Genomic DNA, 13,465 nt, shown 5'->3' with positions numbered 1-13,465 from the left:
TATAATGAATTCTTTAAAATCAGTAGCTACTCCTCCACCCCCCACTCCCACACATTGAAAAGTCTAAAGTCCTTGAAAAATACTATTCCCCCCTCCTCCAACCTCTTCCTTTTCCAGTTCTTCACATCAGTAAATGAAAAGGACATTCTATTCTTAGGCGCTGCACCCAGGCCTAGTCCTTCAGCACAGATTCTCCTGAGCTCTAGAGCAGTAGGATTAGAAAGGCCCCAGAACTTGGGATCCCTGGGTGGCACAGCGGTTTGGCTCCTGCCTTTGGCCCAGGGCGCGATCCTGGAGACCCAGGATCGAATCCCACGTCGGGCTCCCGGTGCATGGAGCCTGCTTCTCCCTCTGCCTGTGTCTCTGCCTCTCTCTCTCTCTCTCTCTGTGTGACTATCATAAATAAATAAAAATTAAAAAAAAAAGGACCCAGAACTCAACTATCTACCCTTTCACTTTATAGAGGCAAAAACTGATGTCCCTAAAGAAGAAGGGTCTTGCTCAAGGTCCCCCAGATGTTTAGTGTAAGGATGACATAACGCGTGAGTCTCAATCACCTTCACCAACTAACTAGTCCCTAGTACATAGTAGGAATTCAGGAATATTTGTTAAATAAAATAACAGTTTCTCTTATAACAGGAAACTGATAAGCCCACATCTGGGTGTTTTGCCTCTCAGTACCCAGCTGAGAATCAATATCTGAGTATGAAAGATTTGGATTCATAGAGTAGATCCAAAAAATAAAACAAAATGAAAAACAAGAAAAACAAAATGAAAAACCAAACAAAAACCAACAAAGCAAACCTAAAGCAGTGTTCTGCCTTGGTGGAAGGCTGCTGCCCAACCAAAAATACTTAGAACAGCCCTAATTTTCATGGGTGTGCCTACTGTTCTGCAGATCTAGGTCCTGGACCAATGAGAAACTATGGGTTTATTTGGGTTTATTTTAGGCAGCCTGCTGTGGCATCTTCGTGTTGTGGTTGATGGCACTGTGTGGTTGGGCAAATGCTTGGACTCCAATTTGGACTAGAACACAATGTTCATTATTTTATTTCAAGAGGCAGAGCCATAATAGGAAGTGTATAGAGAAATTCTGGAGAAAGGTTATATCTCTCAGTGCAAAACTGGGGCAATATGGAAAAAACGAAGATGGCAAAGGGAATCTGGCTGCTTGAGTTTATTTTGGAGGCAGTCTGGGCAAGGAGGAAATATCTCCTTTCTAATAGATGGAGTGAACATGGGCAAGCTACTCTGGTCACAGTTTCTCCAAGGCTAAATGACAATTCCAATTAACAGGTTCAGAAGAGGTAACAGATATGAAAGGATTTTGAAATATAAAGTGTATACAAACAAGCCATTGTGACGATGGTGGTTGAAATAAAACAGCCTGAGCAATAATTAAAAACACAAAAGCAATTGGTGTGATATAATTTATGACATGGAGAATGGGAAAAATTGAGTGCCAACTTCCTCTTGTGTACTTACCTACTGTCCTGCTACCACTAACCACAGGGGGGACTTTGGCCACAATGTACCCTCTTTTCAAGCACCCTTTCCCCATCAGCTCACTTCTCATTTGGGACCCTGGCACACCGCTGTGACCAAGCAGAAAAGACAAGAGACAGATTCCAGCACTTGAGCATGGACCCACCAGATTCCTCCACACACTAGCTGTGTGGGCCGGAGAAGGCCTCCTTGTGTCTCTCATGCCCACTTTCCTCATTTGTAACAAAGGACAAATACCTGTTTCACCTACTATACAGGGTGTCTCCAAATGAGGTAACTTGTTTGCAGAAACTCTACACCAAACAACAAATGCTTTTTGTTGTCACTCTTTAGCCTCTTTACGCCTCTGTTTCTGCATTTGTGAAATAGTTGACAATGATGTGTGTTTCCACAGGTTCTTGTGGCTCTCTGTGAAGGCCCTCTGCAAATACGTCTTATATTAGAGGCTCACCCCAGATTTATAGGCTCCTATTTCTCTACCACATCCTGAAGTATTTATTCCCAATGTGACACTCTGTTCTGTTGTTAAGAGCCTGCAGTTGCTTGGTAAGCCAAGACCCTCCCATGATTGACCAGACCACCCCTCTCTTTTTACCGAAGCCTGCTGCGGTGGGAAGCTGGGACCCACAGCTGATAGAAGAGGACACTCTGGCCATGCTGATGGGAGAGAGAGAGAGAGAGAGAGAGAGAGAGAGAGAGAGAAAGACAGACAGACCCAGGACAAGACAGTCAGAAGACAGTGTGCCACTAAAAGCCCCAAGGACACTATGTGAGAGGAGGGGGTGTGTCCGCCAGGCCACTGTCCCATCTTCCCTCACAGACAGATAGGCCCTTCCATTCACATCCACATGCATCTGTTTTCTGCCTCTTGAGTGGAACCAAAACTGGAAAACATCTGCACCAGTTTGGTCTGGGTGTGATTTATAAGGACTCCCCGCAGTCTTCTCTCTCCCTTCGCCTCCTCTTCACCTCTGGAGCTTAGAGGTTTCATGTTGTGTTGTTTTTCTTTCTTTCTTTCTTTTTTTTTTAAACAGGCTTGTGTTTCTGGAGACTGGGTCACCTTGATTTATTATGCCCTGGACTCATTAACAAAAGACTCTGGGACAGGTCATTTATTTTCTGAGTGGTGATTTCCTGTCCTACTCTAGCCCGGCAAGGCAGGGGCCTAGTGGAGCACAGACTTAGATTAGCTGCAATGTCGCCTTGGGAGAACAGAATCAAGCAAGAAGGTTCAGAGGGCAGAAAACGTCTCTTTTCTTAAGAGCTCTCTCCTCACTTTAACGATTTCCTTCAGGGTCCCCTTTGATAGTTCTTTTTCTCCACCCCCCTGGCAAATAGGACATGTTTACTGAATAAGTTGGGGGGGCTGCCTTCTTCAAGGAACAAACACTGACCTGTTTTCTCTTGGCATCGTCTAACATTTATATGCATCGTTATGGACGATATTAGTGGGCACCCAAGCTGAGCATGAATGACATGAATTCAACTTCATACACGCTGTGGTCAACTAGTTTGTCAGGCTCTTATTAAAATAATACACGCATGTTTGGGCACTAAAACCTGAGATGTTAATAATTTAGGGAGAGATCAAAAATGAAATTATTCAAGATTTTCAGATAGGCTCTTGGGAAGAAGATTAAAGAATTTGGCATTGCTTAGCCTGAAGTTCAAAGTCTGAAGAATGATTTATTAACTGTTTTCAGGTCTCTGGAAGGTGGTTATATGTAAGAATGATGGTGACCAGCTGTTTTCTGACTTCACGAAAGACAGAATAAGAGGAAGTGGAATTATATCAATGAAATATAATTAACCAGATAACAGAGTAACTGGTCACAGAGATGAGTAGTCATGGCTGAAGTCCATCGAGAAAGATGGGCTGTGTCTCTAAAGTTGTAATGCTGTTAGCACCATTTTATAGATTAACAAATGGAGGCTCAGAGAGATTAAGCAATCTAGCTGACTCCACAGTGTATGGAGTGTATGAATAGGTCAGAGAAATAGCACAGCAACAACAACATATTATAAAGTTCCCAATGGTCTAGATTGGTCTATGTTCAGAGACCAGGAGATTCAATTCTGTGGGCCTAAGACCTTGGAATTCTGTGCTATGCTTGGGTCTGAGCTGGGAGGGCAGTACTCTTCATTCCCCCTCAGCCCAGGAGACAGGCGGAGTAGGCCGACCCAGCACCACCATCCCTCTGAAGCAGTTTGAAGACTTCGGGTGATGTCTGTGCACCGCTCCGTTTCTGTTAGCTTGCCACGGACTGCACTCCCAGACAAAAGCTTTGGTCTCGGGAAAGCTATGGAGTCGGTGGATGAGGATGCCTGAGGCTCGGGAAGGGCATCCCTACTGGCCACTGTGTGTGTCTTCCCAAACTTTACTCCACTATGGAAAGGCCAGTTAAGGAGTTTCTAGAGTTTGCTTCACTTGTGAGGACTGGGATTTATCCAGAGCCACCAGAGTGACTGGACTCCTGAGAAATAGGCGGAGGTTGGGGAAGCAAATCCCTAGCGGACTATTGCCCTGCATACAGGTCAGTTTGGGAATGGCCATGACAGAGGAGCAAGACTATGAGAGAGATTTGCTGGATGGGAGGGATGGGTAACGTCTGCTGCACAATTATTCTGCCAGGCACTAGTCGAAGAGCCGTGACCCATGTCAGGTCAGTGTTTGCAGCAACACCGTGAAGTCAGTACTATTATTATCTTCGTTTACAGAAGAGGAAACGAAGCACAGAGAAGTCAAAACCTTGCTGATGCTCCACAGCTAGGGAGAGTTGAATCCAGACGCAGAGACAGTGTGATCCTGGAGGCTGTGTTCTCAGCTGCCATGGCCTGGGATAAGGTGCTCAGAAGAAACTTTTGCTCTGGGCTCACTCACTCAACAATGACATAGCTTCTTGCTGCCTGGTTTATAAGAAGTACTAACAATTATAAACACTGTTCTAATTTAGGGATTTTACATTCATTCTTCCTCCCTTCTTGGAGAACATTCACCAAGAAGCAAACATTCTATACTCCCCCACTAAGACCTTGGGTATTTAAGGGTTAATTCTTCTCTAATTGCTCAGTTAATTTCTTGGAAGGTGTAGGAGGCAGTAGAAGGGAAGGGCAAGTTTTTGTTTTTTTGTTTTGTTTTGTTTTGTGTTGTTTTGTTTTGTTTTACACAGTAAATCCTACTGGAAGGGGCAAGAGGAGAGAACCAGTATCTGCTGAGCGCAGACTTGAGCTAAATGTCTTCCCATTAGTTACTTCATTTCATCCCCCCAGCAGTTCTTTGAGGTAGGTGTTATCAGCACCGTTTTACAAATGAGGGAGGTTATGTAACTTGCCTGAAGTCACATAGCCTGTGCACAGAGGCCACAATCTGAGCCCCCAGTGCCGCTCTCCAGAGCTGTACACAAGACACCATTTACCATCCAGTGGTAAACACAAGCCGACCTTGACAGAGGGCTCAAGAGGCTCAGCCAGGAGCACAACTAAGAGCCCAAGAAGGGGTGACGCTGGCAGCATTCTCTGAGCTCCTGCCGAGGACTTCGAGCTCCAGTGTGTGGAGCAGCAAACTAGACAAACGAGAAGCCAATATTTCTGGGTTCTGCTCTGCCAGAGGCCTGGGGCACGACAAGATGGTTAATGCAAAGCTTGGCATGCCTGCCTTTCTTAATTTAGGCCTCCTCCCAGGAGGGAACCCAGAAGCGGGGAACATGAGAAAGGGATAGGAAAAATTATAAGAGATAAGTGAGAAAAGAGAATATTTATAGGGCTTGGAACATCTAATGGAAACCAGCTGCCTGATTGAGGGTGGGGGTCTCTGGCCTTGCCTGCAAGGGATTATTAAGCTTTTTCTTGTACATACCTGTGTGTGGAGAGGTGTCTAGGCAGGGAGAAAGGGCGGGTGAGTGCGGGAGACTGGGAGCACGAGCGCCAGCCTGGAGGCTGGGGGAGGGCTGTGAGCTCTGTGCATTGGACAGAAGCGAGCTGATATCCTCTCCTGGCCTCACTCCACCCCCACCCCCTGCCTTCATTTTAAACTGGAGCTGATTCAAACCTGCTGCTCTTGGAAAGAGGCCATCAGTACAGGCTCCAACAGAAAGATGATACATCAGGGGATATGAGTGTGAGTGAGTGGGGCAATCAGAAAGAATGAGAAAATGAGACAAGGGAATGGAAAAGGTGAATAAACAGGGGACGATGAAGGAGGGAGAGAGATGGAAAGATTAAAATGCTGGCTCACATGGAGAGCTTGAAGAGAAAGGAGTGATTGAAAGCCTGGAGCTGGAGCAAAATCAGAGCCGATCCTTGAGGGCCCTGTCTGCTCTCCCACAGATCCAGAGGGTTGTAATAAAGATGTGTCTGTTTGAAAATTTCCAGGGCTGTCTCCCATAAATCTGTGTTTCTTCTTAATCAAAGTCTTCTGGACCAAAAGTATCATCCAAAAATTGTGTAAAGAACACTTAAAGATAGGAGAGTGTATCATCAATGGAAAAAGGGTGATTACCAAGGGCCAGACTCTGGGACACCCATTTAGAAAGACAGAAGCCAACAAGGCACTTTCCAAGTGCCAATTTGTTCTGAAGCTAAAGCCTTAAGCATCAGACCCTACCTTTTATTTCTAGCTCTCACTTAGGTCCTTAGATGACAATATGTCCATGAATCAAACCCCAGTGTATTTAATTGACATGAATTCAATGATATGTGTTAGGAAAAGGGGGAAAAGGAACAAAAGAAAGGCTACAGAGTCATTTAAATAGTGAAGATGATTGACCCATCTTTCAACTCAATGAACAATATTAGATGAGCTGAAATGAGAGATGTGAATCTAATTCTTCCCCTTGGTCCCTTTTGGTCTGGTCTCAGATGTATCTCATAATATGGGCTGATCTGTGTTTAAGGAAATAGGAATTTATCTTATAAGACATGATCCATTAAGTAAAAGTCCACTATGTTACCTCCTACCCAACTGAAGAAAAATACCCAACACACTATGTTGTGTTTGTTTAAAGATGGTATAATGATGGACTTTCTCAAAAGTCATTTTAATTAGACTTTTCTTAAACTTATAGTGCAGCCATTGGACTTCATTGTCCATTACGATTGGTGAGTGTACAAAAATGTCGAGTATTTGGACTTGTAGTTGGTTAATAGACTGCTTTCTCCCAATTGTGCAGTAAGTATTGAGGTATATAAGATGAGAAAGGCTCATAGGCCCTTAAACTCTGGCAGAGCCACAAGAGGGTGCCAGTATGACCAGTGTGATAGAAACTACCCCCTTCAGCTGCGTCCCTCCCTCTCATTTTATTCTGCGCACTCACTCCTATTTCTCAGTTTAAAATAAGTGGCTGCCTGGCTATTCTACAGAACCGTCCTATGCATTATAGCGGGTCCTATGCACCATAAGCATCTTACTAACAAAGACAAGCCTCTAATCCCCTAATTATCTCAAGGGGGTTTTCTCTTAAGCTCTTCTATCTCATTCAAATATTGACCTTCTTCATTAACTCAGCAACAAGTCTTCTGTGTCAGAAGGATTAGAGAGAAAGTCAGTTCAAAGATCATGCTAGCCAAAACGTCAACTTTCCTTTAAGAAATAATTATTACTACTGCTTTAAGAACTTAAGGGGTGGAGACCCAGACTCCTCCTCCCCTCAAAAAGGGGCAGGGATATTGTCTCCTTTGGGAAGAAACTTCTGACCAAATTATCAGATGGATTCTATCATAGACAGACAGACATAGACAGACAATCTCCTCAGACTGGCAGGTTACAGTCTGCTGTGTGGCAGCATCATCTTGCCCATGGAAGGATCTCTCTTTTAGAAATGAAGACTTTCCTTGCTCATCAATAGTCCACACACTCCTGTGATTTTTGAAAACTTCTATCCCACTAACTCAACCAGAAATGCCAAGACACTGGGCACAGAAGGGATTTCAAGAGTACTTAAATCTCTTGGGGGCAGTTGGGTGATCCAATTGGTTGAGTGTCAGCCTTTAGCAGGTCACGGTGCAGGGTCCTGGGATTGAGCCCCATGTCGAGCTGCTCACTGAGCCCAGCATTGAGCTCCTTGCTCCATGGGGAGTCTGCTTCTCCTTCACCCTCTGCCCCTCCCCCCCACTGTGCTCTCTCTATATAAATTTCAAGTGAATGAATAAAATCTTTTTTTAAAAAAAGTACTTATGTCTCCCTACTTTGACTTCTACATCAAACTGCTGCTGAGTCCTTATTCCTCAAGGCCCATCAGGAGGTCAATAGTCAACCTTTCAAAGTAATGCTAGAGAAAAGATACTTTGGCACATCACGATTTCATGTCTGCTATTTTGGCACTTTTTAATGATGTTCCACATCTCCAGACTATTCTTGAGATTATATATTCTTTTTGTTTGTTTTAGATTATAGATTCTTTTTAGTTTTTACTTATGTCTCAGTGGATCCACTGCCCTAAAATGAAAACAAAAACAATGAGCCCATCTCTATTTGTGTTTTTTTCTAATGATGAATTAGAAAAGACATTTTCCACTATTCCTTCCATCCTATGACCAGTCCTCTCTTCTCCTTCTACTGTTGTCTTCTCATTTGCATGTGTTTTACACAGAGTGCTAGATGTAGACCAATCATTATGATGGTGTTAGTCAGTGCTAGTAGGAAAACATAATTCATATTTTTCAATGGCAAGAACATTATGTGGGGCATTGGCATTTGAACTTCTTATTCTTACCACATGAATTGGTCTAAATGGAAATACTACTCTATTGAAATGGTCTTGCACGCCCAAATGTCAATGTGAATAATAGGTGTCACTACTCAAGAACTAAAAAATATCTTTCCCATGTACTATGTGGCCACAGATTTTCACAGCCTACGTTTAGGTCCTAGAGAAAGTTGATTGCCTTTAAGGCCAGTAAGTACCTCTGACTGTGGCAACTCATACTGTGGGAAACCCCAGCAGTACTCTGATCTTGGTATGCAGTGACTTTAAAAAAAAAAAAAGAATTCACTACTACTTCTACTTGGGTAAGTGACCAGCCATAGAAATGGGGGAAAACATAAGCAGTGGCAGATTTGGGGGTAAGAGATGAATATAGTTTTGGTCCAGTAATAGAACAGCTATAAATTTATTTAACTATACTTTCATCCAGTCAACTTTCCCCCATTTGATTTAAAATTTTCATGGAGGCTTTTCCAGATTCTTTGCAGATAAACTTTTTCCAAGCATTCCCTAATCTACCAGCCTCAACCACTGAATGCTCACTTTTGTCTAGAGACTCCCAAACAATCATGAGTGGAGTTGGAATGCTGCATGAAAACTGGAGGTTTGTGAGAAGTGTTGCACTGAACATTGAATTACCTCAAAAGATCCATCCAGTCAGACTTGTTCATACATTGGCTCCTAACACACTCTCACATCTGCTTCTCCTGTGTAGTCTCGTCAACTTAAAATTCTCTCACCTTCTCTTTGCATGACTGAGAACTGTTCATTCTTCAGGACTCAAGTTCATTTCATCTTGCTCTGTGAAACCTTCCCTGACTGTGAGGTTCACCATAATTTTCCCTCCAATGACATGTACTACCTATCCTGTTCTTCTTAGGTTTCTGTACTATCCAGTACTCTTGTTAAGTTTCTGTACTGTCCAATACTTATTACTAGGTTTCTGGGTGTTTGAGAGCCAGTCAGCTAGGATTCCTTGTGGATCGGTTCCAGAACTCCCACAACAGAGAAACTGTGGAGTAATCATATTGGACATGAAGGGAATAGTGTGTGTGTGTGTTTGTGTGTGACTAACATGAGAATGAATAGCTGATATGCCCTTCCTCTTAGGCAGATATTTAACAGAGATAGCACCCTTCTTTCCCTTCTTCTTCCTTTCTCTCAGAGGAAACCCAGACTTAAACCCAAGGAGGCAAGACTGGCCTAGACAGGGAAGACTGGGCTGAGCTGTGTAAGGTGTTTGCCATTTATAAACAAGTCCTGACATCCCAACTTGAGTGTTGGCAAACAATGTCATCAGCCCAGAGAAAGTTCTCAGAGATACACCAAGGCCCCAGGCTAAACTGCAAAGTAGGCAAAGCTCTTCCCTACCCCTCCACCCACCCCCGCAGTTCCCCAACATCCTGGCTACCCCAGCCCTCATACTGCCCTCTTTGGGACTTCCATCCTGGTCTCTAATGGCCCTGATCATGATAAGGAACCCATATGATAAAGTTAGCTTTTCCTCCTTCTCAACAGGTACTGATCTCTTAAAACCAGATGTGGGTAATTAATTGGCTTTAGCTTTTCAGGAGGCATTCTGGATTAAACTGGTGTAACCTGGCAAGGTAGACATTGAGGGGCTAATGGCTTTGTCCATCTCAATCAGCTACCCTCTCCTAACTGAAACTAGCCTTTGAATAAACTACCTGATCATGGATTCTCTGGCTAGCATGTGGCTTCCTTTCTCCTGGCCCTCCTTTTCCCCTTCTCTTCAATGGACCAAAGAATCACCCTTGTGGGAAAGAGAGAGAGGCTCAGAGACTATTGGAAAACACAGATGATCCCCAAACAGAGCATCTCCCGAATGTCTTATTAATGCAACTTCTTGACAATTATCTTTCAGAGGTTCCTGAAATCTTTGGAAGGGACCTTCACTGTCTAATCTTACACCCAGTGCAGGATAAACTTCTACAATGTCTTCAGGTGGCAGCAGACAGCTTTGGATGAAATATTTCCTCTGAGGGGAAATTTAGTTCTTTCTCAGTCACTGTTCCATTGTCCAATAGCTATACTTGTTGGAAAATTCTTTTTGTATAAAGCTCTTTTTTATATAAAACCAGTTTTACCTTTTAAAAAAGGTGGAATATAAGGGCACCTGGGTGGCTCAGTGGTTGAGTATCTGCCTTTGGCTCAGGTCATGATCCCAGGATCCTAAGATTGAGTCCCACATCAGGCTCCCTGCATGGAGCCTGCTTCTTCTTCTGCCTATGTGTCTGCCTCTCTCTCTGTATCTCTCATGAATAAATAAATAAAAACATTAAAAAAAAACTTTAGAAAAACAAAGATAAAGAAAAAATCTTGAAAACAATCAGTGGAAAAAGAAAACACCTTGCCTCTAGAGGAGTGAAGATAAAATTTATATAAATACATATAAATATGATAAAAATGATAAAAAATTGTATCTGACTTCTCTTCAGAAACCATACACACAGGAGAGTAGAGTGAAATTTTTAAAATTTAAAGAGAAAAAACCCCCACCAACCAAGAATACTGTACCCTATGAAATTACCATTCAGAAGTAAAGGAGAAACAAAAACTTTCTAAGACAAACAAAGTCCAAGGGAACTTGTCCAGTAGACCTGCCTTACAAGAAATGTTGAAAGAACTTTTTCAGGGAGAAGGAAAATGACATGAGTCAGGAACTGGTATTTACAAAAAGAAAGGAAGAATATTAGAAGATGAATAAGTGAAGGTCAAATAAAAACTCTTATTTTTCTTATTCTTTTTTTTAAGATTTTATTTATTTATTCATGAGACACACACACACACACACACAGAGGCAGGGACAGAGGCAGAGGGAGAAGCAGGCTACATGCAGGGAGCCTGATGTGGGACTCAATCCTGGGACTGCGGGATCACACCCTGAGCTGAAGGCAGATGCTCAACTGCTGAGCCACCCAGGTGTCCCTATTTTTCTTATTCTTAATTGCTGTAACAAATAACAGTTGTTCAAAATAATAAACAGCTGCAACATATCTGATGTATGCTTCACTCTTTCCATATGTGTGTGTATGTGTGCGTGTGTGTATTTATGTATAAGTGAAGTGAATGACAACACTGAGACAAGAAGAGGTGGGAGAAATTAGGAATATTTTATTATTATGAAGTGCTTATGCTACCCATGAAACAGTATAGTGTTATTTGAAAGTGGGCTTGGTTTAGTTGTAAATGTATATTGAAAACTTTAGACTGACTACATTAAACAGTTAAAAAATAAGCATAATTGATATACTAAGAAAAGAGGGAAAATGGAATCATGTAAAAATGCTCAATTAAAACCACAAAAGGCAGAAAAAGAACAGAAGACAAAAATAGGAATAAAGAGAAAGGGCAAGAAATAGAAAACAATAACAAATATGGTAGATATTAATCCAACTATATCAATAATCATTTTAAACATCAATGGTCTAAATACACCAATAAAAAGACTAAGATTGTCAGAATGGATCAATAATAAGACCATATTATAAACATATGTTGTTTATAATGAGTAGAAAAACTCACTTTCAATATAAAGACACATAAAGATCAAAAGTAAAAGGATAGAGAAAGGTATAGCCTATTTGCACCAATCAAAAGAAAGCAGGAGTAGCTATATAAATTTCAGGAAAAGGAAACTTCAGAGCAAGGAAAGTCATCAAGGGATAAAAAAAAAGAGCATTACACAATGATAAAAGGATCAATTCCCCAAAAAGACATAACAAACCTTAATGTTGATGTGCCGAACAACAAGGCTCAGAATATGTAAGGCAAAACCTGATAGAACTTGTCTTAGTCCACTTGAGCTGCTATAACAAAAATACCATGAACAGAGTAGTTTATAACCAACAAATATTTATCTTTCACAGTTCTGAATACTGAGAAGTCCTAGATCAAGATGTGCACAGACTTGGTATCTTGCTTCTTGGTTCAGAGATGGCTGTTTTTCACTGTAACATCACATGGTAGAAGGAGCAAAAGATCTCTTGGGGTGTCTTTTATAAAGGCCCATTCATGAAGACTCTGACCTCATGATTTAATCACCCAAAGACCCACTTCTTAATACCATTACCTTTGGGGTTAGGATTTCAACATATGAATTTGGTGGTGGTGGTAGTGAATATAAGCGTTTAGTTCATTGCAGAAATACAAGGAGATGAATCTACTATTATAGTTGGAGACCTCAAAACCCCTCTGTCAGAAATGGACAGATAATTAAATCTAAAAGAAGTAGGATAAAATAAATAATAAAAATTAGAGCATATCAATAAAATTGAAAGCAAGAAATCAAAGGAGAAAATCAACAAAACCAAAAGGTGGTTCTTTGAAAAGATCAATAAGCCTCTACCACGTTAACTAAGAGAAAAAGAGAGAAGACACAAGTTGCTAAGATCAGAAATAAAAGAGGGGACATCAGCACAGATTCTATGAACATTAAAAGGACAATAAAGGAATACTATTCAAAACTCTATGCCCACAAATTTGATAACCTAGAAGAAACAGACCTATTCTTTGAAAGAGACAATCTGGCAGTAGTCATTCCCGCCAGAGTATGAGAACTACCTAAAACCCAAATAGTGTCAGATTAAGTATCCATATTTTTTATTTGAAAGTACTGCCACCATCCATATTCCTCAAATTATATATCTGCACATAATAGATATTATATATTCAATATATTATACATATTCAAATTTTATATATATTCCGCATGACTGGGCTGTGGAGGGAAGAAGTGGAAACATGAAAGGCAGAAATGGATGGAAAGGTGAGGCCACCTTGGATCGTTGTGCCATCTCTCAGAGGCCAGCATCCAGGCCACCTCCAAGATGCAGCCTTAGGCCTTCCTGTACTACAGAGCCCACCCGATCTGCTGCACTTGCCCTTGAGTTCTGTTTAATAAATTGCAGCAAAAATCAGTAATCAAAGTAAGAACAAAAACAAAAACAAAAGCTCTGCTGGTTGACAGTGAAAACCTGGACAGTTAAATTATAAATTAATGTTTAGGATGTTCTGGATCTTCAATAGCAGAAATTTTAATTAGGGCCCCTCAGTCCATGACAAATCAGGTGGAAACCAAAAATGGTAATATATAAGACCTAAATAACATAATTAATGAGGTAGATCTGGTTGATCTGTATCAAACTGTACACTAGACACTATGCTGTCTCTTCATGAGCTATGTGGCATTCACAACTGACCATACTTTAAACCAAAGAAAAACATCAATAAATTCC

The sequence above is a fragment of the Vulpes vulpes genome, chromosome 1, assembly GCF_048418805.1.
Source record: "Vulpes vulpes isolate BD-2025 chromosome 1, VulVul3, whole genome shotgun sequence".
Lineage (NCBI taxonomy): Eukaryota > Metazoa > Chordata > Mammalia > Carnivora > Canidae > Vulpes > Vulpes vulpes.
The sequence above is the reverse complement of the archived record's forward strand: the minus strand, read 5'-3'. Positions refer to the sequence as shown.